The sequence below is a fragment of the Aplysia californica genome, unplaced genomic scaffold (assembly GCF_000002075.1).
Source record: "Aplysia californica isolate F4 #8 unplaced genomic scaffold, AplCal3.0 scaffold00532, whole genome shotgun sequence".
Classification (NCBI taxonomy): Eukaryota; Metazoa; Mollusca; class Gastropoda; order Aplysiida; family Aplysiidae; genus Aplysia; species Aplysia californica.
Genome location: NW_004797802.1, coordinates 94,734 through 119,994, shown reverse-complemented (window position 1 = coordinate 119,994; position 25,261 = coordinate 94,734). Strand labels below are relative to the sequence as shown.

The window sequence follows — 25,261 nt, the reverse complement described above, 5'->3', positions numbered from 1 at the left end:
CCAAAAAAAAAAAACACACAACCATTTTGTAAAATAATCATAAAGAAGGGACACGCTTGAAAAACAGACCAACTAAACAACAGAGGAAAAGAAATGTAGTAGGCTACAAAATCTGTGACAACGTCTAAACAAATTAACTTGTATGAATTTTGGGGAATGCAAAATAAAGAAATACAAGCACGGTGTATCACGTCACACAGCACCTCAACTGGCTGAGCAAGGCCTCGCCTTGTTACGTACGGTACTCGTGTCAGTTTGAAAGTAGGCAGGCCCACGACTACGTACTTTGCCCGTGTTTGCCCGATGACATCTTTCAATAGCTCTATGTCACGTACCGGTACCATACAGAAAAAGATGATAAGAATATTTTAGAACATTGATTTTGTATTCGTCCGCACAGGAATTTCATGGAACGATTGCATGTATTTTTGTCGTCGCATGGGTTGTTTGATAGGTTAAGTTATCTGTTCTGAGCATTATGTTTTAGGCCTAGTACGTATTTAGAGTTCTCACGATGTAGATCAGAAATAGGCAGAAATTAAGCTGTAAATGTTTTGCGCTTCCATCGATACATTTGAAATCTTTTAGAAGGCTGGCTGTTCCCCAATCTGTTTGTTATGGCCCACTTGTTCTAGCCGGGATACAGTATCCCCCCCCCCCCAAAAAAAAAAACCCACACACACTTAATGTATACCTGATGTAGGCCTTCGTGATAGAATCGGCTTCCCCTTCTTGTGGGAATCGAGCTCACAACTTATGTGTGCGACAATTGAGAGCCTATACGGTGTTATATACAGTGGAACTGGGATTCAACGAGATGAGATAGATTCCCCGTTGTTGTTTTTTTCTTTAAAATCAATATAAAAAAATTACCCGGATTCAACGAGCACTTAAATCAGCGAGCTCGGATTCAACGAGGCCGCTTCCAGGGTGAACAGCCCCCGCAGACGTCGCTTCGCTCATTTTTCTCCCAGAACGAACTTTATCTATTCCCGGAAACCATCCTGCACCTGCATTGTGAACCAATTCACTTAGCCGATTGCATGCTACCAATCAGCGGCCTTCTTTCATACCAACACATGCGTTGTTGGCACGCGCACGTGTCTACTCTGGCGTGTGTCGGGGTCGGATGGGCGGCCTGCATACATGTGGCTGTGTGTGCGTGTCGGGGAGGGGGGGGGGGGGGGCACTAGCTGTCCAGGCGTTGAACATCGCAGAAACGCGTCACGGTCTTTTTTCCCCCTCGGCAACTGATCATTATTTTAATGATAAGCTAGTCTTGACGTAGATCTACGTAATGAACTGTGCGTTGGTCTATGAAATCAAAAGTTGCCCAATGCTAGGCTCTACACAGCAACACAACTATTTTGGTAAACAATCGAGATGACACAGGTGTGTGCATTTGAACGAATCGGTTGTTTTTTTTTACACAGCTCATAATATGCAGGCAGTCCAGGCAGTACTGGTACGTGTGACTTCTCTTTATACATTACATGCTCAGTGCCTGTAATTACCTACACAAAACTTCGTGCTTGCTATTATAACGAACACTCGGATTCAACGAGATTTTAGGTCAGGCCCGGCGACCTCGTTGAATCCGAGTTCCACAGTACCGATATGCCACAGATGCTGGTCTGCTAACGTATGATGGCAGTTTATATCTGTCCAGGGTAGCGTACAAAGGGCTATTCTTCATTTTGTTGTACAGAATGGAGAGAGGAATGTTCATCAATTTACGCTAAGAAGGTGAAACGATTACCATGTAGCCGCCTTCTCCAAGAGCTCCTTTCCAGCAAGGTAACAGACCCATAATAATATAATATTGCCATCTCTCTCTCTCTCTCTCTCTCTCTCTCTAGGCGTACCTGTCCTCCGGGGTTTTATGCACCCTGCATAATTTAGCAAAATTTGATCATTTTTTGCATAATTTCTGATTATTTTCCTTTATCATTCTTTGTTAAAATTAACAGAATCGCATAATTTCACATTTTTGGGCTCAGTTTGCATAATTTAATCAATTGTTTTGCATAAAACCGCGGGGACAGGCGTCTACGCACAAACTTGACAAACACGTTTACACGTTGGGTGCGTGCAGCACTGTACAGATCGTCACTAAAATCAAGAGCGTCGGAAAGGGACATGCAGTTAATGAATGTATTAGTGGCAAATGGATTATCTAAAATTAAAAGATACTTATTGCAGAAAATGGAGAAAAACTGTATTTTTTAAAAGTAGAAAAAGCAGATTTCACACCAGAGCTTGCAGTGCACCCATCTGTAGGTTATGCAGAGAGAGCCCATTTTGCCTTGTCATTGTTTAATAGCCATAGCAGACACGGCTAAGAATGGAATGTAAGCCCGAGTTCTCTAGACCAAACAGATGACAGTCAGTGGCGAGAATGCCAGTCATTGCGGCATAAATGGCTGTCAACTGGGCGAGCACAAGATCTAAAGGGCCATGGTACGAGTCAGACAGAAAGATCAAAACATGTCTTTTTCTTTTCCTCTCTCTTAAAATTAAGCCTAGTCTACCTTTCTTCTGTAAGATTTTTTTTTTTTAATAATAAGATCCAGGGGCCTCCCAGGGATCGAGGGGGGGGGGGGGGGGGGGGGGACGAGAGCAACCCTCACACCTGCTGCACAAATATGGAATCTAATAATATAATAATTATAGGCCTATAATGTCTGTTCTTCAATGCAGCAGGCTAATATATTGTGTAGAATACTTATTTACATTCGCTTCACTTCATTAAATTGCGTGAAGGTAAGCTCTACTGTCCAGAAAATGAGATCACATCAAACAGCAGAATTTTCACATCATAAATAATATCCTGTTATGGACAGAAAGCATAAGAGACAATTATTTTATGAATGGTTCATGAAGGATGCATGCACCGTTCAGCCAAAAAGTCATCAACAAATTTGCTCAACATAAAAAAGCGAAGGACAAATGCACATGTATGAAATATAAAGACGCAATGGTGAGTTCATCTTCTTGGTTTCAAACATGGCATTGCCACATAATAATAATAATACGTTAGAATCTATCTGTTTAGTCAGCGCGCGCGTGTGCGTTTCACTGTCTTTTCAGTCATTGTGCATCCTTTATAACCTGAGTGATCTCAATGTTTGGTCATGGCAAGCCCCACCAAGGTGGTTGGCGGGTGCTCTGTTTGTGGTTTGCTCCTTCTTTCCTATCAAATATCTATCGTCCTTATCTTTCCTCCTTCTTTTTTTTATGTTTGTTACTCTCTTGTAACACCTCTAATCTTCGGCACTTATATGACCTTCTTAAACAATCTAGCCTACCCGGTGCTACCCACCACCCCCGGTTATATAGTAGGCCTAATGATCTGAAGATGTCAGATGAAGCGTGATGAACATGTATCATCTCTGCTCTATATAGGCTAGGCTACTGGGGTCAAAGGGTGGCCTCACACATTATCCCCCCCCCCCCCCCCCCCCCCAAGACAGAGGAGAATGTAATTCTCTGTGGCATCCGTGGTCTAAGCTAAGCTGTTGGGCTCACTATGAAAGGTCGTGGGTTCAAGAACCCAGTCATGGGCCCGGCGTGAATCCCCGAGAAAGGCACTTGAATTTCTTTCATTTTAAATGATTTTATGCCCATAGTTGGAATCGGTACCTGTCCATAGAGAACTCAGTTTGTTCGAGCAGGTCTAGTTCGGTTACTCGCACTCATGCATGCTTCCCGGGAAGATGAGAATTTAATGTTTCTGATAATCTTAGTGTGGTCTGCTGAGGTAGAATCTAATAAAATACAAGGCGGGCGCCCTTTTTTTAAATTTTAGTGAAAACGGGGGGTATTAAGAAGTAGTTTTTGAGGAGGCCTGCCCTGGAACATAATAATATAATAGATTACTGATTACATAGGGCCTATATCTTTCTTATCTGTTGAGTGTCGTTGTACGATGTATTTAATAACCTTTTAATTATGTTGATTTAAAACTAACAGGAAGAATTTGTTTCCTTTTCGTTTTTCGAGCCTCTATGATATCAATTTGGAAGGAAAAGAAATCAAATGAGGTCGTAGACGATCTGTGCTTGATGAAGCCCACGTGGGACGCTCAATGTTAAAAACAATCAGGAAACGACAAATTATGCAGTTTTTGGGACACCTAAATAGACATACGGGTCTTGAACATCTAGCTCTCCCTGGCAAAACTGAGGGCAAGCGAGGCAGCGGTAGGCCCAGAACAACATACATGTACTTAGGGAACCTAAACAAATGGGTAACAGGGAAAGATCAGGGAAAAGCACAGAATTCTACACTTATAGAAGCGGAACTCCCTCTTCGCGATCGCCGATTCGCTGTGAGGAATTGAAACTAAAACATGGCGGCCAGTTGAGGGCACCTTTGGCTGCAGTCACAACAGAAAGAGTTCCATGGCGAGTGATCACTGGTCAAGGATTTCAGAGCTGTGTGCATTTTGAGAAAAATGTATCCCCATACTCTGGATCACATGTCGAGGGGATGGGCTTGTCCCCCTGTAATCCCCGCACACAGTAAACAAACACATATTTTGGAACACGAACAAGAAAAAATAAGTGGTCTATTGTTACGGATCAAATTGAAGTCTTGTTACAATTCGATCAATTGATAAAAGTGCGTATCGCAATGCGTTGGACACCCCTGCCCTATAGGCCTATATGCTATTTAATAAATACATTCGTCAGACCTGGAATCTTTAATGCCCGCACACAGTAAACAAACACACATTTTTGAACACGTATAAGAAAAAATAAGTGTTGTCTTGTTACGGATCAAATCGAAGTCCTGTTACAAATCAATTAATTGATAAAAGCAAGTATCGCAAGGCATCGGCTAACCCAGCACTATTACGCTATTTTATAAATACATTCGTCAGATCTGGAATCTTTAATCTTTAATTTTTAATCCCCGCACACAGTAAACAAACACACATTCATGAACACGTATAAAAAATAAGTGGCCTCTTGTTACGGATCAAATTGAAGTCTTGTTACAATACGATCAATTGATAAAAGTGCGTATCGCAATGCGTTGGCCACCCCTGCCCTATAGGCCTATATGCTATTTAATAAATACATTCGTCAGACCTGGAATCTTTAATGCCCGCACACAGTAAACAAACACACATTTTTGAACACGTATAAGAAAAAATAAGTGTTGTCTTGTTACGGATCAAATCGAAGTCCTGTTACAAATCAATTAATTGATAAAAGCAAGTATCGCAAGGCATCGGCTAACCCAGCACTATTACGCTATTTTATAAATACATTCGTCAGATCTGGAATCTTTAATCTTTAATTTTTAATCCCCGCACACAGTAAACAAACACACATTCATGAACACGTATAAAAAATAAGTGGCCTCTTGTTACGGATCAAATTGAAGTCTTGTTACAATACGATCAATTGATAAAAGTGCGTATCGCAATGCGTTGGCCACCCCTGCCCTATAGGCCTATATGCTATTTAATAAATACATTCGTCAGACCTGGAATCTTTAATGCCCGCACACAGTAAACAAACACACATTTTTAAACACGTATAAGAACAAATAAGTGTTGTCTTGTTACGGATCAAATCGAAGTCCTGTTACAAATCAATTAATTGATAAAAGCAAGTATCGCAAGGCATCGGCTAACCCAGCACTATTACGCTATTTTATAAATACATTCGTCAGATCTGGAATCTTTAATCTTTAATTTTTAATCCCCGCACACAGTAAACAAACACACATTCATGAACACGTATAAAAAAATAAGTGGTCTCTTGTTACGGATCAAATTGAAGTCTTGTTACAATTCGATCAATTGATAATAGTGCGCATTGCAATGCATTGGCTAACTCAGCATTATACGCTATTTAATAATACATTCGTCAGATTTGGAATCTTAAATTATAATCATAATTATATGTGCCGCGCGTGGGAAGTGAAAGTGAAAGGAATTGAAAATGCTTTCAAAAACAAAAACATAATTAAAGTAGGACTACATGTGCTTATAAAGGCTCAAAAAGGTGTATGGATGCGGAAATTAATGTTTCGGATGAAAATAATACGCTATCTTCACTACTGTAGCATGCGGTCAAAAATTTGATGCGCAACTTATTATCAAATATCTAGGCTACTGAACTATCAAACACCTAGATCTAGATTCTCCTACTTTTACACAATGACTTAGATCTATATCAATTCGTCTTAACCGATGAGTATTTTTTTCAAACATTTGTACACATCTATAGGTTCTATATTATTCTAGAAATTTCTTTAAAGAAAATTCTTTAATAAATACTAGCCCAATATATAAAAAAAAAATCCCAGTCAATGGTTTCTACAGATTTTTAAAAAGTTTATAGCTGGAGCTAAATCTCTTTTAAAAGCAAGTCCGTCCTTTTTTCTACTTCTGCTGGCGACATAAAGTTAATTATTGAACGCATGTTTTGAGAACATTAATAAGATCTAGTGAAAAAATATGTTCAGTGTAAAACAAATTTCTTGTAATAAGTTTTACTACTAAAAAACTACGTAGGCCATATGCGTATGCAAAATGTGTGTGGGAAGCTAGAAGTGCTATGAATTTTTTTCAGTTCTGTAGATCTTATATATATCTATATAAACTCTGTATGTCTGCTTTTTCTGTTGTTGCACTTCAAAACACAACAATTTAAAACCTTAATTCCAATCTCTAGTTGCACAGTGAATTCTGTAACTCAAAATTACAAACTGGACAGTAAATGTTCCACTTTTCACTCGTTTGTAAAAGCCGCTCTTGCTTTAAAAGCTATAGGGTTACTTCCGAAAACGATAAATAGTGCCCTCACGACGCCATTGTTTTCGGTCTTCAATTCCTCACAGGTCACGTGGTACAGTTCCCGTTCTATAAGTGTAGAATTCTGTGGGGAAAAGTAGCTTTTTTTAGAGCATCCGAGCAAAGAAATGAATGGAAAACCATGATCGCCGATGTATGTCGCAGATCTGGCACTGGATGATGATGATGATAACAATTTAAGGAAAAACCATATCATTCTTTTAGGCGAAAGGGTAGGCCTATTTTTCTGCTGTATTGAGTGTATTGAAGACGCACAATTTAATTTGGCCAATGATTTGGCCGAGTTGTTGCAGAGAGTACATGTATTTATAAAGTCTCTGGTTGTTGTCATGCAACATGCCCGTGATTTGCCTGTTGGCATTCCAATTATTGCCGAAATAGGCCTGTTCTATTGATACCTTCAGTCAGTATAAATCTTATACGACCAAGATTCGGAGCCGGTAGTGTTGTATGTAAACCGTGCGTAGGGTTAAGACTAATTTGTTTTGGTCTTTGTTGATTGTTACCATTTAATTTAGGGATAAAAAATATCAGTGCAAACGTGCGCACGAGAATGTGAACCGACTGGCTACTGTTACACACTGTCACTGTTGTAGGCCTTGGCCTCTCTCTCTCTCTCTCTCTCTCTCTCTCTCTCTCTCTCTCTCTCTCTCTCTCTCTCCCTCTCCCTCTCTCTCTCTCTCTCTCTCTCTCTCTCTCTCTCTCTCTCTCCTTTACCATCACTCTCTCTTTTTTTCTCTCTTCTCTCTCTCACTCCCTCCCTCCTCCACTCTCTCTCTCTCTCTCTCTCTCTCTCTCTCTCTCTCCTTTACCCTCACTATCTCTTTTTCTCTCTCTTCTCTCTCTCACTCCCTCCCTCCTCCACTCTCTCTCTCTCTCTCTCTCTCTCTCTCTCTCTCTCTCTCTCTCTCTCTCTCTCTCTCTCTCTCTCTCTCATGTATCATATAGGCCCTATTTAAGCTCTGAAAATACGCACAGCACATCATAGAAAATTTGAAAGAAGTAAAACTGATGTGGCACGGGGAAAACAGCATTAACTGTACTGCCTTGGAACAGAAACAGAAAGTTAATTAAATGTTGCTGGAGTTTGGGGTCGATCACAGTCGAATTTTACACTTTTTAATAGAATTCTGTGGAGTCGATCTTCCTTTTGTTTTGCTAAAAATACAAATTATGGCTGGTGAACTCACTTAGAACTGGCAATCTCATCACATTGGTCGTTCATATTGTGGTAGATCTAGGCCTACTGTATCAACTATCAACTCAACTATCAACAGCTTGGTCCGTTGCCAACAGTGGGCTAGGGTCTTGCTAGAAGTGTACTTTTTTTTCAACGGATCAACTTTGGCAGTCAAAGCTGTTGGTCTTCAACATCTGTCCTGTCATCGATCATGGTTGTCAAAGTCCACGTCGTTTACTGGCAAGTAAACAAAACGGAGTGGAGCCACTCGACTGTTTTAAAATTGAAATAATCTAGAATCTATGATCCATCGAAAAATCCACAAACTGATCCAGTGATTAGCAAGCTTTGCCTTGATTGATCCTTGTAATTCCTAAAGTCATGACTTGACTCTTTGAGTCTGAGGACTCTCATTCTCTGTTTTCATCAGTTGGCCTATTGCGACGTTGAAATCAACCAATTCTAGTCAATGACTCAGCAGCTTTTCATAATCACGTTGGGCCTACAAACATCTTTGCCGGGTGGTGGTGGCCTATATTTTATAAAAGGCTTGGAATTTGAATGCTCAGTTCAGTGTTGCTAAGCCATAGGTGCCCGTTCAGTTACGATCTAATCTAGAGATCTAGGCCCTATTTCTTGAATTTATTGGACAGCCTACCTGTTCGCCTTTGGTCTGAAATCATGGTTGTGAGAGTACATATTGTATATTGGTAAGTGTTTAATCTTGTCAAGTCTTTTGATTTTGTGAAAGTTTTGCTGCACTTGGCAGTAGAAGAGATCTAATAGATCTAGATCTAGATTCTAGATCTAATCTGGTCAACACACGACTCAAGTCCGAATAACATTTTTTCATATTCGGACTCGAGTCCGAATAATCACTTCGTTCACAATATAATATATGTTTTGGACTCTAAGAACTGTCAGAGGGGGAACTTGGACAAAGTTGAATTTTGCCTTCTTAACTAGAATCTAGATCTAGATTCTAGATCTAGATCTAGTAAAGTTTTTAGTTACAGACAGAGGTTTTACGGCGCTCGCAACTGCATGGTAATGAATGTCATATATGATCGCCAAGGGGTGGATGTCAACAGAGAAGTCCTTAGGGAATCAGGCTTACTCTGCTAACCTTTCTAGCTTCAACAGCACAAAGTTGAATCTACTTCGACTATCAAGGTTCCCTGGAAATAGCGGGTCACAAGAGTGTGACAAACTTACAAAAAAAGTAGAGAGGAAAAATGACGATAGTTAGGATTAGGAAAGAAAAAGTAGCAGTTCCCCGTTTCAGTTCAGGCACAAAATTATGAGCATGACATTGATGAATCAGCCCATTTACTACAATTCTACTGTAAGAACATGGTTCATGTCCCCCCTTTGGGAATGGCCTAAAGACACTATTATTAGTCAGTAGCACCGCCCCAGGGGGTATTAAAGACTTGACAGGCACTATTTCTCCGAACGTTCGGGAAAATAAAGCTGGGCACTATTTCTCCGAATGTTCGGGAAAATAAAGCTAGGCACTATTTCTCCGAACGTTCGGGAAAATAAAGGTGGGCACTATTTCTCCGAACACTCTGAAATCACATCCTTTCCCGCAAATTTCAGATATTATATAGAGTAGGCCTACCAAAGATTGTTCATAATATGATTCAATCGGTCCAAAAAATATCCGCAGTAAATATTTATAGAAATGCTACAGTTCCAAAAAGTTTTTCGATGACGTGTTGCCTATGAAGGGTGCTGCTTTTAAACTTAATTAATGTGTTGTGTTCACTCGTGTGCTATCTAGATCTAGGGAGGGTTATTGATTTATAACGACACATAGAACTAGCTTCTGCGTTCGTCGCGGCCGCGACCAATCAGTCGTGGCTCGATTTTTTTGGCATTTTTTGGTCGGGGAATAAAAGTCAAATTTAAAAAAAAAAAGAAAGAAACCGAACCTCTTTACTTTTGAAAGAAAGTTCACTTAGCTTGACTTAAGTCTCTTTCTCACTTGTTGTCACCACGTTGATTTGTCGGAATACGTTACAGTTACTTTTATTTTTCCCTCTTTGACTCTTTGTGGTGTTTTATTTTGTTAATATGTAATTTTTGTTCTTGTTATTGTTCTGATGTGCGGTTTTTCTATCAATTTTTTTTGTTGGGGAAAGGGGGGGGGGGGGGGGAGATGTTGCATAGTGTAACGTCATTTAATTTGATGTTCCTACCTTCATTAGATTCTAAATATATACATGCATGTATATATATAGATTTAAATGTTTTATGTTAGAGTGTACGTTCCACCAAAACCGATTACATGTACTGACACTGGCAGGCCCCTGAATGTGTGTGATTCCATAATTTACATGTAATATCCTGTACTTTTTTTTTAAAATTTACGCCCTTTTAGGGTTAAAACAGGCGATTTTCTTCGGACAGGTTGACACATACACGTACCCTTATTTGTTAATTTGTGTGGTTGTTTATGGGCTGTTCGACTAATTTTGATTTAAAATTCTGTTGTGAAACCTTTCTTTTTCACGTTTTTACACTCATCGAAAAATGTCTAGACTAGCTCTTGAATATTGAAATAGATAGAGACCCAAAAATTTGCTCCTGTGTGTGTGTGTGTTTATGCATGTGTGTGTGTGAGTGTGTCTGTGTGTGGTAGTAAGTGTGTAAATGGAGAGTGAGGAGTGTGTGTGTGTGTGTGTTTTTCGGGCTTTATTCAGTAACAGTTCAAAGTATAACAAAAATAGAAACACAGGATCCATTCACTCCAGTGCTCATGAGTAGTTCCTCTCTTTCAGTTTCACTCATTCATTCAATTCCCGTGTTCTCTCCCGCGGCTCATCCACAACTCAGCTCGTCACGTTTAAAAGTTGCCCACTGATCATGTTTAGTTAGTGTGTGTATAAGTTTGTGTGTGTACATGATGGTGGTGGGTGTGTGGTAGGGCACTGTGTGGTGGGTGTTACTGAAGGTTGTATGTAGGCGGGCTTGCCGTGCGGTGTTCCTTCCCAGACCAGAGGCAGAATGAAAATTGGCGCCGAACTCTCGCAATAAATAGGCAAAAAATCACGAGACCGGAAGCCGGAAACAGTAAGGAGAAATAAAGATCGGCACTATTTCTCCAAACGTTCGGAGAAATAGTCACTTCGTAAAGACTTAGGCCTAAACCTTTTGTGCTGAAAATTGTGTGCATACAGTTTTCAGTGAAAAGTTAGGCCTAAAGGTATGTCTACACAACAGTTGTCCAGTAGTTTGAGGTCTGATTGAATGTTTTGAGACTCTTGTTTTAATATCACCACTTATAATTGTGTGAGTAGTGAGGTTGGATAAAGTAAAGATACTCAGGTATTGTCACATTGTGAGTTGTGTACAGTAGAACCCTGTTTATAACGAGAGAGAGGGGACTGGAGCAAAATATCCGTTATTGTAACTTATAGAACAGGATTCTCGTTATAAGGGATCCAGTAATAAATTCATGGGAAATTATAGAGCAGGCCTATATAATTATGAGTTTGATGTTCTGTTTATTTCTTTTTGGTATCTCCCCTCATGATGATTTTGTTCAACATGATCTCTAGAGTTTTCACCTTGATCAAGTATTGAATCAGGTTTCTTTCTCTAACGTTAGCGAGGTTGACAGCTCGGCGTTGGCGATCAGAAAGAAAGGGCTCTATTCTAAGTCGTCCACTGTGTTGTCCCCCACCCCACCACACCCTGTGTGCATTCCATCTGCTTGACCACATCACACATTCGCTCTATCCATCACAGCACTGTGACCTCTCCATCCCGGCATCGGAGAAGTGAAAGTGAGAGGCATTGTAGGCCTAGATAATTTAGACTAGGCTGGCCTATCACGAGATGCATTCTGCTTGTCTGCGCATGCCACACCCTCCCCACTCATTCGCTCCGGCCTTTATTGTTGGCACACATTGTGGCTCTCTCATTCTTTGTTTGGCTAGATCACCAACAAGTTTCTAAACTGGCGAGGTTTTACCTGTAGAACTGGCCTAGATGCGCTGTGTGTGCACAGCAGCAGCGATATTCCTCTGTAACCGACTTGTGTGTTTATCTGATTATGCTAAAAGAGTATTTTATTTACAAAGATAAAGAAGGGAGAAAAAAACCCGGGGTTTTAGAATAATATGTTTATAACAGACTTCTCGTTATTTCAACTGTATAACATTTTTCTTGGGAGAAATTCCGTAGACGACTACTATGAAACAGAGTACAATAGAGGGTTAGGGGTTGGGTCAGAGTTAGGGTTTGGACTCTTCTGTATTGTGTTTGTTGGGGTGGTCACTCGTTACGAGAGTCCTTCCCTTTCTTTTCATCTTATTGTTTTACACAAATTTCAACTTTATTTGTCTTAAATTTAAATTACAAGGTTTTGAAATATTTCATTGTTTTTGTTGTAACTCTATTACTTGCCCATATTTACACGGAGTCTAATTAAACCGGGGGTGGTTTCAGGGATTGCATGCTCCCGACTTCTCCTTGTTTGGTATTACTGCACAAGGCAAGGCTTGTGTGAAAATTAAATGTTTACGGCAGAAGTTTTAGCCAAAATCAAACTATGCTGCATGATTTGTGATTTCAAAGTAATTTGTATCTGACCATTCATAGAATTATTTCATGATGCGGTGAAATCGGGCACTCATCAATTTTTAGGTAAGAAGAGTTCTTCGTATCATTTCAAAGCTGAATTGTCTTGCTTTTGATGAAAAAAATATCCATCTATATTGGGTAGAAGGGGAGATATTTTCTATGGAAAGAGATGTGGGTTGCCTTTTTTCAGAGGTAAAATAGTGAGAAAATGGCCACCAAAGTTTGGTGACTTTCACAGCTTGAGAGTTCTTGCCATTCTTGGAAACTGAAAATGTATGCTTGTGTGTGTGCCTGATGAAAGGGACTGTGAAATACGTATTTGGAATGAGATACAGGACAATTAGTTTCAGTAAAGGTAAATTCGGAGTTCCATTCTAAAATCATTTTTTGTCCATTTATCTACCATTGATTACATGGTTTTCTGTTACTTTATATGCCAAAAAGTGTATTTTGAATTTTATATATATATACAGTCGAACCTGCCTTAACGGAAACCTGTGTAAAACGGAAACTTGTCTTAACGGAATCTCCATGCTCCCCCCTTGATATATTCCTCTTTAATTACCTGTATAAAACGGAAACCTGTCCAACGCGGAAACGGAAAGAAAAATCCGCTCCCTTCCGAGGGTTTCACCTGTCTAAGACGGAAAATGCTTTGCCCGCTGAGCCCTGATTTGAAACAAAACTCGCAAGTTTGATTCCGCCGGCTCTAAACTTAATGCCATGGCCATGCTGCTGGGCGAGGAAGGGGAGTAGGGGTGCAATGGGGATAGAGTAGAAGTTACCCTATGTTACCCCATCATGTGAGCACTGAGGGCTACAGATGGTCAGTGTAGTGTGGGTGTGATATCTCACGACTGCCCGTGAGAGTGCTCGAGTAGCCAGCCACTACGGAAACTTTCCTGGGTAGCCAGAAGCCAGAGGTGTGAAATTAGATTGACCAATGCCTGCTGCCCTGATCGTACGGCCTGCTGAGAAAGGAGTTCCTCGAATCGTTGTTACAATGATGACAGTGAGGGGTGGCATTGGTGGGTGGGACTAAGGGTGGAAGCAAAGGAGGTGTTCAAACGTTTCTGTTTTAATAGGTCAAACAGTGGTCCTATGAAAGGCAAGCACTGGTGGTAATTGGATGAGTAAGACTGACGCATGTCACTATCAGACAGGATAGCAGCTGAGAGGTGTGAAGTTTTGACTGCTTGCCGATCGGACAAGTGATCCTTGATCTCACCGGCTGGGCCTTTGATATATATATATGTTTTTTGTCACAAGTCATCTTACATAATAACAGATTACGTGGGAATATTTGCTGTCACTGTCTACATCGGTGGAAGTTTTCTACAACTCATTCATGAAAACAAACCCCATTAAATTGCATAAAAATTTAGGTCAGCTTGTTACTTAACTTGATCTGGAAGGTCCGCATGAGTGTAACAAAACAGTAAAGGATAGCAGGCTTTGCACATTTGTACTTTATAGAATTCCACTTCATGAGCAAAGCAAAAACACTCTTCAAAATTTTTAGTATTGTCATTTAGGACAATTTCTACGACTCATTCATAAAAATCAACCCCCTTCACATTAAAATTTTGGTCAGCTTGTATTCTTTCTTGTGCTGTGCAGTGGGCATAAATACAATGATATAGTGAATGAAGGGAGGCTCTGGGCATACACATATACCCTTCCACACTTCGTGAGCAAAACAAAGTCATTTTGAAAAATTTCTAAATCTGCTTTACCATGAATTTGCTTTAAAACGTTTTAATGACACTTTGAAACTGTACAGTGGTCTTAAACTGCTTATTTTTAAAGTTGCCCTTTCAATTGCAATGGTGTTGTCAAGGGTTTTGGAGACAAACGATAAGGCCGGCTGATCGATGGATATTTGTTTGGAATAGAACTCGATCCAGGTCTAAGGTAAACTTAAAAGCCATTATTCTCAAAACTTTGTTTCTGCACCCTACCGGATAAAATTAACCAGATCTCACAAAGTACTGAAGATATCTTAAAAATTTAAAAAGCAAGTTGTCCAGAAATTATTTTTGTACTAAAAAATGCAATAAAATGTACTTCCTCAAAATGGGCATTACGGTATCTGTCACCAGGCACACACATATTTTGTGCCTTTAATCGTTTTTTAGAAGAATCTACACAGAAATGTGTTTTTAAATGGACAGAAAAGGTGTTTAGCCGAAGAACAAATTTGAAAAAAATTGCCTTTCATCCTTTCCATCCTCTCTTCAAGAGAAAAGAATAAATATTTTAATGGGCCATAAGGCTGTCCTAAGCTTATGACTGCCTCCATTTGGGATTTCAGAAGGAAATGGTTTGTTTTCTTCATTTTCATCAGTCATGCCCAAGACGTCCACTATCCACCTAAGACGACCACTTTTCTCCTCGACAATGGGTGATCACCTTGCACAGTTGTGACTATATATATACATGGATACAATTATATATTTACTCATCATGTATGTTCATATTATGGAGGACTTTGTCCAGCTAAAAGGCAACATGCATTTTTTTGGAATGTGCAGGAGAGGCAAGCAACTCCGTGAAATTTGTCCCAGTAGCCTGCAGAAATGTTTCTTGTGAGGCCTGTATGTGCAAATCTACCTTTAAATGGTAATTTTCTCTTGTTGTGCAATCTTTTTTTATGAACTGCTCCGTTGAAAACTAATGCATTGTTTTTGTTTTTATCTTTTCAGTGGTGCCTGAGGGTACAAACCCAGGGTATGTAATAATATTAAGCAATAATCGCATTATTTCTCATTGCGTGTCGTGTAGTATGATGATCTCTGACTGAAACGGAAGAAAGATCATAGATGTGTTACTTGAGCTTGTAGTCTTGTTGTCTAGGACTAAGATGGAGGAACATGTTAGCTCATGTTATAGTTCTGTATTCTTTGACAAAGGCAGGATAGAGGAAGGACATAAATCTATTTAGTCGGGATGTTTGGAACAAAGATCGAGAAGAGATATGTTGTTTCATGTAGCTAGTAGTTTGTTGGTCTTAAACGAGTTTGGAAGAAGGATGTTAGTATTGTTAGATGTTGGAGAAAGTAACAGTGAAATAAGGATGGAGATGTTCTGAAAAGTTGGAATATATGGGGGGGGGGGCTTTCAACAGTGCTGATCTGGTATTGTGGAACTGGTCAGATGGAAAGAAAGGTTTTGGTGCTGTGTGTGGGAGAAATTATATTGGATTAAAGGAAAGATGTTTAGTTCAGTTTAAGAGTTTTACATCACTTACTTGCAACACAATAAGGTCATAAGTGCTGAAGATTAGTGGTGTTACAAGAGAGTAACAAACACAAAGCAGAAGGAGGCGAGATAAGAGCAATAGATATTTGATAGGAAAGAGGAAGCAAACCATACCAAAGCACCTGCAAACAACCTGTAAAGGAAAGATGTGAATTGAGATAGGAACAGATGATATTTCTTGGTGGTTTTGGATCGGGAGAGCCAGTGATGAGGAATGAAGCTGGGAGGATTGTTTGTTGCTATTGACCAGGATCAATGTCGCTCTTTTAATTTTGTTCTTTTGTTAGAATTAGGGCTAAACTTGATTTCTCTAGAGAAGTAAATGTTTATTTTTGTGTCATAAATTATGGGTCTATATCACAGACTAATTTAAATAGTTTTTTAATGTGATTATTTAAATGTCATATTTTGAAGATTTGTTAATTGTTAAATCTGTTTTCTGAAATTGTTGAGCTGTTATATATAGTCAGACTAAATTACAAGATTTTTTATGTTCAACTTTTGGTTTAAAATTATGTGATGTCTATATTAATCAGTCCCGGTTTTAAAATGCTGTTCTTGAAAGTTGTATTTTTTTTTCTCCTCAGTATAATGCTTTGCGGGAACAACTCTATGATGAGTTTACCCGCGACCAGATTGAAGTTGTGAGTAATTCATTAAAGTGCATTCCAGAGATACATTTATGTGACAGGTTTTGCAAACCGTAACATTTTATGAATAATACAAAGATTATGTTCATAGCATTATTAATGTACCACACACATAGACTACTAACAGTACAGTGCTCAGCCATTTCAGAACTACTGACTCTGGGGAAAAGTTAAAAGTTTAATCCCATGTTGGTAGACAGTCAAAGTTCTTTACGTTTGGGACGAGCAGACTGGTTATTTTAACACATTACACCCTAAGGGCCTGGACGGGAAGTCCATTCCTAGATCCTAAGCAAGGGGAAGGAACCCACCTCCCGTGAATACAAGCGTTTAAAAACACATTTTAAAAACACTAAACAAATTTTTTAAATCCTGAAAAAAATAAAAGTTAAAAAGAAAAATGAATGTAGTTTCAGAAAAATAAAACTTTATGTATGCGTAAACTGTTGGAAATATTCTAACTTTAGTTCAATTTGGGTGTCCGACCCGTCACTCTCACTCTCAGCCTCGCGGTCGGGCCCTAGATCTAAATTCTAGATTTTCTACATCTGATCAATCTGAATCGCCCCGAACTCTTGCGACATTTTCATCAAAATCTGAGTCATCTGATTTGTCACATGCTTGTTTTTGCTCAAATCCATCGTTATTTCCTTTTTCGAACTCAATTGTGTTGCTTTTCAACAAGTGGAGACACCTTCGAAGTGTCGATAACGCGATCGCACATCTATCGGCTCTTATACTAAAACTACTGCCCCGAAAAATTTAGATTCGGTATCAAAAGAAAGAAGAAACTTTTTGCAATAACTATGCAAATCAAAATCTCGGTCCCAGAGTCTCGTCAAGGCGAGACTTCGTTTCTAAAGACGCTAGGTGGACGCGGGCCGTTCTGGGCAAGTTAGGGTGGAGCGCGTAAAGAAATTCGCGGGCGATCACGGGCGAGTTAGGGTGTAATGTGTTACATCTTCAGTATATCATATGAAGCTACCAGCCCTTGTAGACTGAATCTGAAGTTGTAGAAACGGCTGCTTTATTATTCCTGTTCGCATAAGAAGGATAGGTTGATAAAATGTAACTACTACCGAATTGAAATGATTTATTCATTGTGAAGAGTTGGTTTTTGTCCTTTAAACAGATCTGAAACAGACCTGATTGTCCTTCAGAATATTTTTAAAAAATTCTCTACCGACTTTCTGGTGTTTTGTCCGCCACAGGGGGAAAGAGGTGAATATGTGTTTTAGTCCAGTTTTCTTTTGTTGTAGTTTGTTCTTTGCAGAATATGGCCATTGTCATGCTGACTCACTATACATAACAATATTACTTTCATGCTTTTTTACTAGTTGGGCAAGCTGATGTTGACAAAGTTGTTTTTTTTATATTTTTAGTAAGTTTTAACAGATTGGATGACTGATCAGAGTTTCTGTGGAAAATTGTTCACTTAGTCTTAATTGTGTTCTGTTGAAGCTGCTCTGTGAGTTTTTTACAGTCTTCATGTTTCAACTTCCGTAACAGGGTGGGGGGAGAGCACAGGCTGAGATCGTGTGAACTGAAGTATATAGGGCAAAATTGTTAACCATTCCCTTGATTCAAAACAGTATTCATGTTGGCAATAATAAAGCACACTGACAATTAATATTAAAGTTATCAAGATAACTGGAAATTTTGATAGAATTTCAGTTTTTCGACTGGTCTTCATAATTATAACAAGCATTCTCAGTCCTTTTGAGAATAACAAACTATGAAAGGAACCAAGATTATAGTTGTTGAACTTGACATGATGCTGTCTGAAGGTAATTGGTTAGGGAAACTTTGATAATTTCAGACAAATAATGACCAGGTTGGACATTCAAAAGAAAACAATAATTTTTTCTTTGCCTCTCATTGAAGTGATCTTTTGGCTTTTTACCAATTTACAGACATGGTTTTTCCCCAGAAGGAAAAGATATACATGAACTTGACATCACAGTTTTATTACCTTACTTGACACAATCAGACAATTTTTCCTGGTAATTTAACTCACTGACTACCAACAATTTTGCCTGAACGAACTCTAGCAACCAGCCAAACTGAATGGTATATTTTTTAATTCATACTGTCCATACTTATTGAAACATTTGTGCGAAACTTGCATTCTGTAAGAAACAAAAATGAGATATCATTACTTTGGAATGGAGTTCTGAGCTTTTTCATATTACTTCGTTTATTTTCAAATTTTATTTGATCTATGTTTAGTAGCTGGACTAGAAATTCTTTTACTGATATAACTTATTCAGAGCTAATTTTAATGAAGATGCACTATCAGTCATAGAATGAGCCTAACTGAGGATCTTCAAGTTCAAAATTGCTACAGCTAGCCTATTTCCTTTTCTGCTTTCATCGGCCAAGAAATGTCCCTTGGATTGTGTACTGGTTAGTAGTTTTAAAAGATCATAACTTAGGGACATTTTGTGTAAAAGTAAAAGAGTTAAAATTTCAGTTTGAAATAACGGAAATGGCTGCAGTTTGGTTCACTGAACCTACTGTAACAACAGTTGTGCTACTGTAATGGGAAATCTCTTCATAAGCTCACTATCACAGGGAGGGTGATGTCGAAAGGTAGACATTGCCAAGGGGGGAAAAAAAGCTAAATTTTGCGATGATGGTAGTCGGTGAGATAGAGCATATATGTGTTTTGCATGTTGTAATTAATATTGATTACTGCTAAACTATTAGCTGTAGCTTTGATTTCTCTTTTGTCTTTGATGTGTCCTCTCAACCTCGAACCTTTTGTTTCAGACTGGTGAGGGCACCCCAGGCGCCACCGGTTTCTTCGAGGTAACAGTTGCGGGAAAATTAGTCTTCTCAAAGAAGGTAAGACTGGTTTGGCTTTTTTTAATGTCTCAACCAGGGAAAAAAAGGATTCATTGTGTAGAAGCACTGGGAAATCCACAAATGTTATTTCTGTTGAATCGGAATTGACATTGAATTCTTTATTGGTAACAATGTAATTTAATAAATTTCATTCTCAAAATGTTTTATGAAATTGATTTGGGAGACATTTTGGTTTGAAAGTGAACAACTTCCTTGGTAGTATTGTAAAAAAAAACAACAACACTTTGTGAAGTATGGTGATAATATGTGTTGTTGCAATGTTACGGCTGTTTTTCCCTGGTTGAGACGTTAAAATGAGGTTTATCTTGAGATGAGCTAGTAGCTTGTACACTTGTAAGGCATGTTTTTGCTTACATAATGTTTTTTGAGAAATTATGCGGATGGATGTTGAATAACCTGTTTGTGGTTAGTTAACTTTGTATAGTTTTTCTTTTTTGTTTTTGATTTAGCAGTTTCAATTTTATAGAACTTGTGAATACAATTTACCTGAAATACTGATGCTGTAAGTGATATATACCATACCTGAAAAAGGAATCATGATGACAGGGAAGTGAATGTACCCATTGTTTTAGGCATGTAAGAAATTACTTGAAAATGTCAGCAAAGAGGGTTGAGGAAAGTGATCGGAAAGGAAAATATGTTTGTTGATAATATGAGTAGTTTTTGCCTATTTCCAATTTTCATGTTTACGAATTTATGAGAAGATTGTGTAGATTGCTTGGGGCTGTATGAAGATGAAGGTTAAAGAGATTGGCGGGGGGGCTTTCGTGGCCACGAGGTTAAGGTGTTCCCCTCTCATTCAAAGGTTCTGCGTTCGAATCCGGGAAGCAACGGGAAAATTTTCTTCTAACTTTAACATTTTCTCCTTTCACCGCCTTTCCTGTCTACCAGTGTTCTGTCGTCTGCTTTCGTCTCCACTTTCTGCCCCCATCACCTCACCCCCTTTGCCCCCTCCTCTGGGCTCCTGACTCTTTCTGCAGCCTTTCTACTTCTACTCCCTGGCTCCTTCTTACTGCTGTCTTTCAGCCACACCCCTGATCTTCTGGTAGGAAAGATCTACACCTAGCCTTCTCGGATAAGGGTGAAAAATGTCGGAGGTCCCGTCTGCAAGTTGTGCATGTTAAAGATCCCTTCTTGGTCTAAAATCGATAAGAGTAGGCTTCAGCCGCCACCTTGGCAAAATTCAAAATTTCCTACCTACTGAAAACGTTTAATGTGTCCTGCGCGCTCATATAATAATAAATAATAATAATATATAACATTTATATAGCGCATTTCCAAAAAAAGTAGCTCAATGCGCTTTACATTGGAATACCCATTTTCCAAAAAACTTTCTTAGTACTTCCTTTCTTCTCATGCAATACATTAATGCACAAACATACACACACACACACACACACACACACACACACACACACACACACACACACAGACTATTTTCATCCAGACATAGGAACAGAACAACTATAATGAAAGATAACGTTAAAAGCTTATGAAGGATAGGCCTGTAGGAACAGAAAATGTTTAAGATGTCTTTTGAAGCTATCAAGTGTTTTTATTTGTCTTAGTTTCATGGGTAATCTGTTCCACATAAATGGACCAAGATATGAGAAAGATCTCTCTCCATATGATTTGTATGATTTTACAGGTGTCACAAGTAGGGTGTTATCATTTGATGATCTTAGGTTTCTCCCTGGTTTATATATACTGATAAGTTCTTGTAGATAAAAAAGGAGCAGTTTTATTTACACATTTGAAACACGTGATGCAGATTTTAAATATTATTCTTTCTTTTACAGGGAGCCAATGCAGTTCTTTTAATAATGGAGTGACAGGGTCACGTTTTTTAGATCTTGTTATCAGTCTAGCGGCATTGTTTTGAATTACCTGTAAACGATTCAAATATTTGTTGTTCAGAAGGAGTGAGTTACAATAGTCTAATCTAGATAGGATAAGAAATGTTACCAGTGTTTTTGTGGTCTCTTCGTTTAAGTACTTTCGAACTAGGCCTATCCTTCTCAGCTGAAAATAAAGTGATTTGGACAGAGATCCTACAAACGAGCCCATTGATAAGTGGTGGTCAATATATACACCGAGATTCCTGACAACATGTTTACTAGATGTCATATGCCCATATAAATCAAAGTTGACACTTTCCAGATCTTTATTTAATCGTGGATTTTTTATCTTGAATGGTGCCATTAACATACATTTGGGAATCATCGGCATAAAAATGATAATTCAATCCATGATTTTGTAAAATGCTTGCTAAGGGCTGTGTATATAGTGTAAAGAGCACTGGTCCAATGACTTATGCAGTTGCAAGCGCCATACAACACTAACAAACAAAAAAAAGAAAAGATTGGCTTTTATGAAATATGTTGCAACAGTTATATACATGTTTTTTTTTCTCCTCTTAGAATGGTGATGGCTACCCCGATAGACCTCAGAAGGTTAACAAAATTGTGAATGCCATCCAGTCAGCCTTGTAGGCACCCTATGCAGCTTGGCATCTCAGGTAAGAACCCTTCAAATAAGTAGTTGAAACTACTTTCTTCGATTCTGTGGAAGGGGAGTGTGCACTAAACTTGTTGTTTAGCTTTATAAAATTTTTGTTACGCTAATTGGCCTTTGTTGGCTTATCTTTCTTTCTTCTGTATTAAATCCCGTTACATTAATCTTTGTGATTGTGGACTTTTCTAAAAAAAAACAACTGGAGAATTATTTTTTTTTTGGTCTTATCACAAAGGATTTTCATCATCTGCAAAGTATCAGATTCAAAATAGGTCAGGGTAGGTCTAGAGAAAGCTGTTCAGTTGGGTGACGAGGATGAAGAAAACAGAATTGGTGCTGATCAGTATACCAATCTTGACCAAGCAGAAACTTGTTATAGGTCTAGCAACAACGTCTGCTATTGGAATAGAGACTTAATTCTGTAATCTGAATTTTGCTGTTTGTTTCATATTTTTATCATGCCTGGTAGCTTTTGCATTTATCGTTGATGCTATGATGGAACCATGCTAACTCAAATTTTGGCAAAAATGTATTTTGGCATCAAAAGATTTTCTATACCATGATACAAAATGTATATAACATAAATGTTAGATCCAGATTCAAACAGAAAATGCTCGAAAATGTACTTTAAAGTATGCACGTAACTCGCTATCTATCACAGCGACATAAGTGATCCGTTGAACCTTACTAACGCGATATAACGTGGTTCCATCAGAGCACCGGTCGATCATTATGGGTCAGTGAACCTCAGTACAGAATTCTCTGCCTAAGATCGCGATGCTTTGGAGCAAGGAAAATGCAGGATATTAGGCTAACAGGATTTTAACCGACGCACCAAGGAGAGAGCCCACAGTGACTCATGTTCAGGTCCACAATCGGTGAAATGGTCTGGCTTTACTCTGACATGAACTGAGTCTACAAACTCTTGAAATTAATATCCCTGCAATTTCCATATATATTTCACTGCAAGTAGTATGTAAGGTGCCGTATGAAGTTCTATTAATGAAGTAAATATGTAACAAAGGCAAGAAAGGGTGTGATAAAGTCATGTGTCAAGTTGAGATGTGAATATTTAGTTTTTTGAGGATTAAGGTTAAGGATTCTCAAGTCTGGTCTTTTATATCCATAGGTCTTATTCATCATGTTGTTTCAAGGCCATACCCTTCATGCCTTCTGTTTGTTTCATTTCCAGGTCTGTTCACTTGAACAACAGCAGAGGATGACGTCCGCATATGACTGTACTTGATTAAAGACAATAACTTTGTAAAGGTCAAGGTCACGATTTTTCTCAGATGGTCTTCTCTGCATTGGTTTGACTGCTCAGGTGTGATTGATGTAAAGCTGCAGTACCTTTATTTATGACAGGATCACTATTGGTACATCTTTGTAACTTAAAATAGGGTTCTGTCCAAACGTTTCTTCTTTTATTCTCATGTCTATGCAGTAGAAGTGTTGATATTAATTTTTTTGGGGGGGGTAGTTTTTAATACAATCTTTTCATAATGGGGAAGATTCTGTTCCAAAATCTTAAAAGATAAAATTTGGTTTGGCTCATGCTCTGCATTAGATAAACCTTCCACAAGAAATTTTGAAGTTTTATGATTTAAATAAATGATTATATGAACTAGCCAAAGTGCAAAATGAAAAAGTGAAATATGAACAAGCAAAAGTGTAATGAAAGACTTTAATGAAGGCTTATTTTTAGTAAAGCAGCCATAGTAACAAAGTTATGGCAGTGACCATTTGATTGATACATACATGATACATATTGTTGAGAATTTCACTACTTTTTTTAAATTATTTTTTTTTCTCCATTTTTATTAGGTTTCTTATTGAGTAAAGAGATGTTCTTGTGGCTAATTACAATACTCTTCCGGCTATTTTACCATGCTCCTCGTTTTGTCACTAAAGATTTTTTAAAATGTCAGTGGACCTAGTTTTTTCTCTTTTGTATTTCAAAAAATTGAATTCAACATGGAAATTCCCTTTTGTTATTGCATTGAGACTTCACATGTGAACTGCTTTTCTAATCATGACAGTTCATTAAAGAATCTCTTTTGTCCATCGGGTAGTTCAGATTTTCCTAGGAATATTCTCTCCCTGCTTCTTTCATTGATCTCTTGTTTGTACTTTTATGTTACCACATTATTGCAATTGCAATGCACAGTGCTATTTACATCTTTGTTGTTTCAGTTGTGTGAACGGTCAAGAGTAGTTCCTTTTTATTTAACCAACTAGCATAATTTTTGTAATTCTTGTGGACAATATCAGGGTATCACTTGGAAATTATAGAAGGCACCGTGCACTTGATTCCCATAGAGAAAATTTTATCATGACATTTTGTGCACTTAGATCCTATTCTTGATTTAGTGAGAGTTTTTGTGCCACGCCTTCATTAGATCTTTTAAAGTAATGTATTGATGATTTCTGTGGTGATGCGAAACTTATCAAACCAGGAAGTACGTTGATTCTGACCAGGGGAATTAAGTTTGTTACCTTAAATTTGATCCAGAAAAGCTTTGAAAAAGTTACAGCATTATTCCATAAATGAAGTTAGTTCCCCAAGAAAGGGTTTTTTCTAGAATATAAAATACCCTGATTTGTGTGAAGGAATATGGATGTGTGTCTTTAATGAGTGAGACACTTTCTCTTCTTTGTTTTGTAACTGCAATAGTGCTCCTTTTCTTTTGCGTTGTGAAGAAAGATTGCCTCAACTGTTGTTGTTTTTTCTTGGAGAAAGTTATTGTACAAGTACTGAAAGTACTCATGTCTAGATCACTGACAATGGAAGGGGGTTTATGTGTGAGTGGGAAGAAGACATGTGGATGTATGTGTGGAATATTGATGGATAGTATCAGAAAAGGAAGAATGGATCAAATATTATTTGTTTGAAGAAACAGCTTTTGTGTTTGAGTTAGTGAAAAAGAAAAATCATCTGTGTCTTTCGATTTATATGTCAACAATTATTTTTAGATTGACCAGTTCAGTCATGATTAAGGTAAAATGTTGGGTCTGAGATCTATGAGTACCAAGTCTTTGGTCAGTCCTGGTAAAGCTTGTTTTTATGTTTTGTTTTTCATTGAAATTTATGTTCTCCCATCACTCACCATTTATCCTCACATTGTCAATAAAGGCGTGAAAAAAATGTTGACAACCATGGAATGTATTAGTTCATTTATACTTTTTTTCCGAAGATATGTGGAGTCCTCTTGAACTGAACATGGGTTTAGTTTGAAAACAGTTGTAAATGGAAAGAAAGTAAAATACTCAGTTTTCTTTCTTTCTGTTTGGGCAACCTTTCTAAAATGGAAAACCTAGCTAAACCAAAGAAAATCCATTGGTCCCATAAATTTAGGTTTAAGC

General features: G+C 38.3%; 1 long non-coding RNA gene across 1 annotated transcript; it reads left to right on the top strand.

The window, feature by feature from the left end:
- Window positions 1–8,472: 8,472 nt before the first annotated feature.
- Window positions 8,473–25,057, top strand: LOC101861067. Its single transcript, XR_220868.3, has 6 exons — window positions 8,473–8,722; window positions 15,311–15,335; window positions 16,454–16,510; window positions 19,289–19,363; window positions 21,805–21,902; window positions 23,091–25,057. It is a non-coding gene; the product is annotated as an uncharacterized LOC101861067 (long non-coding RNA).
- Window positions 25,058–25,261: the final 204 nt, after the last annotated feature.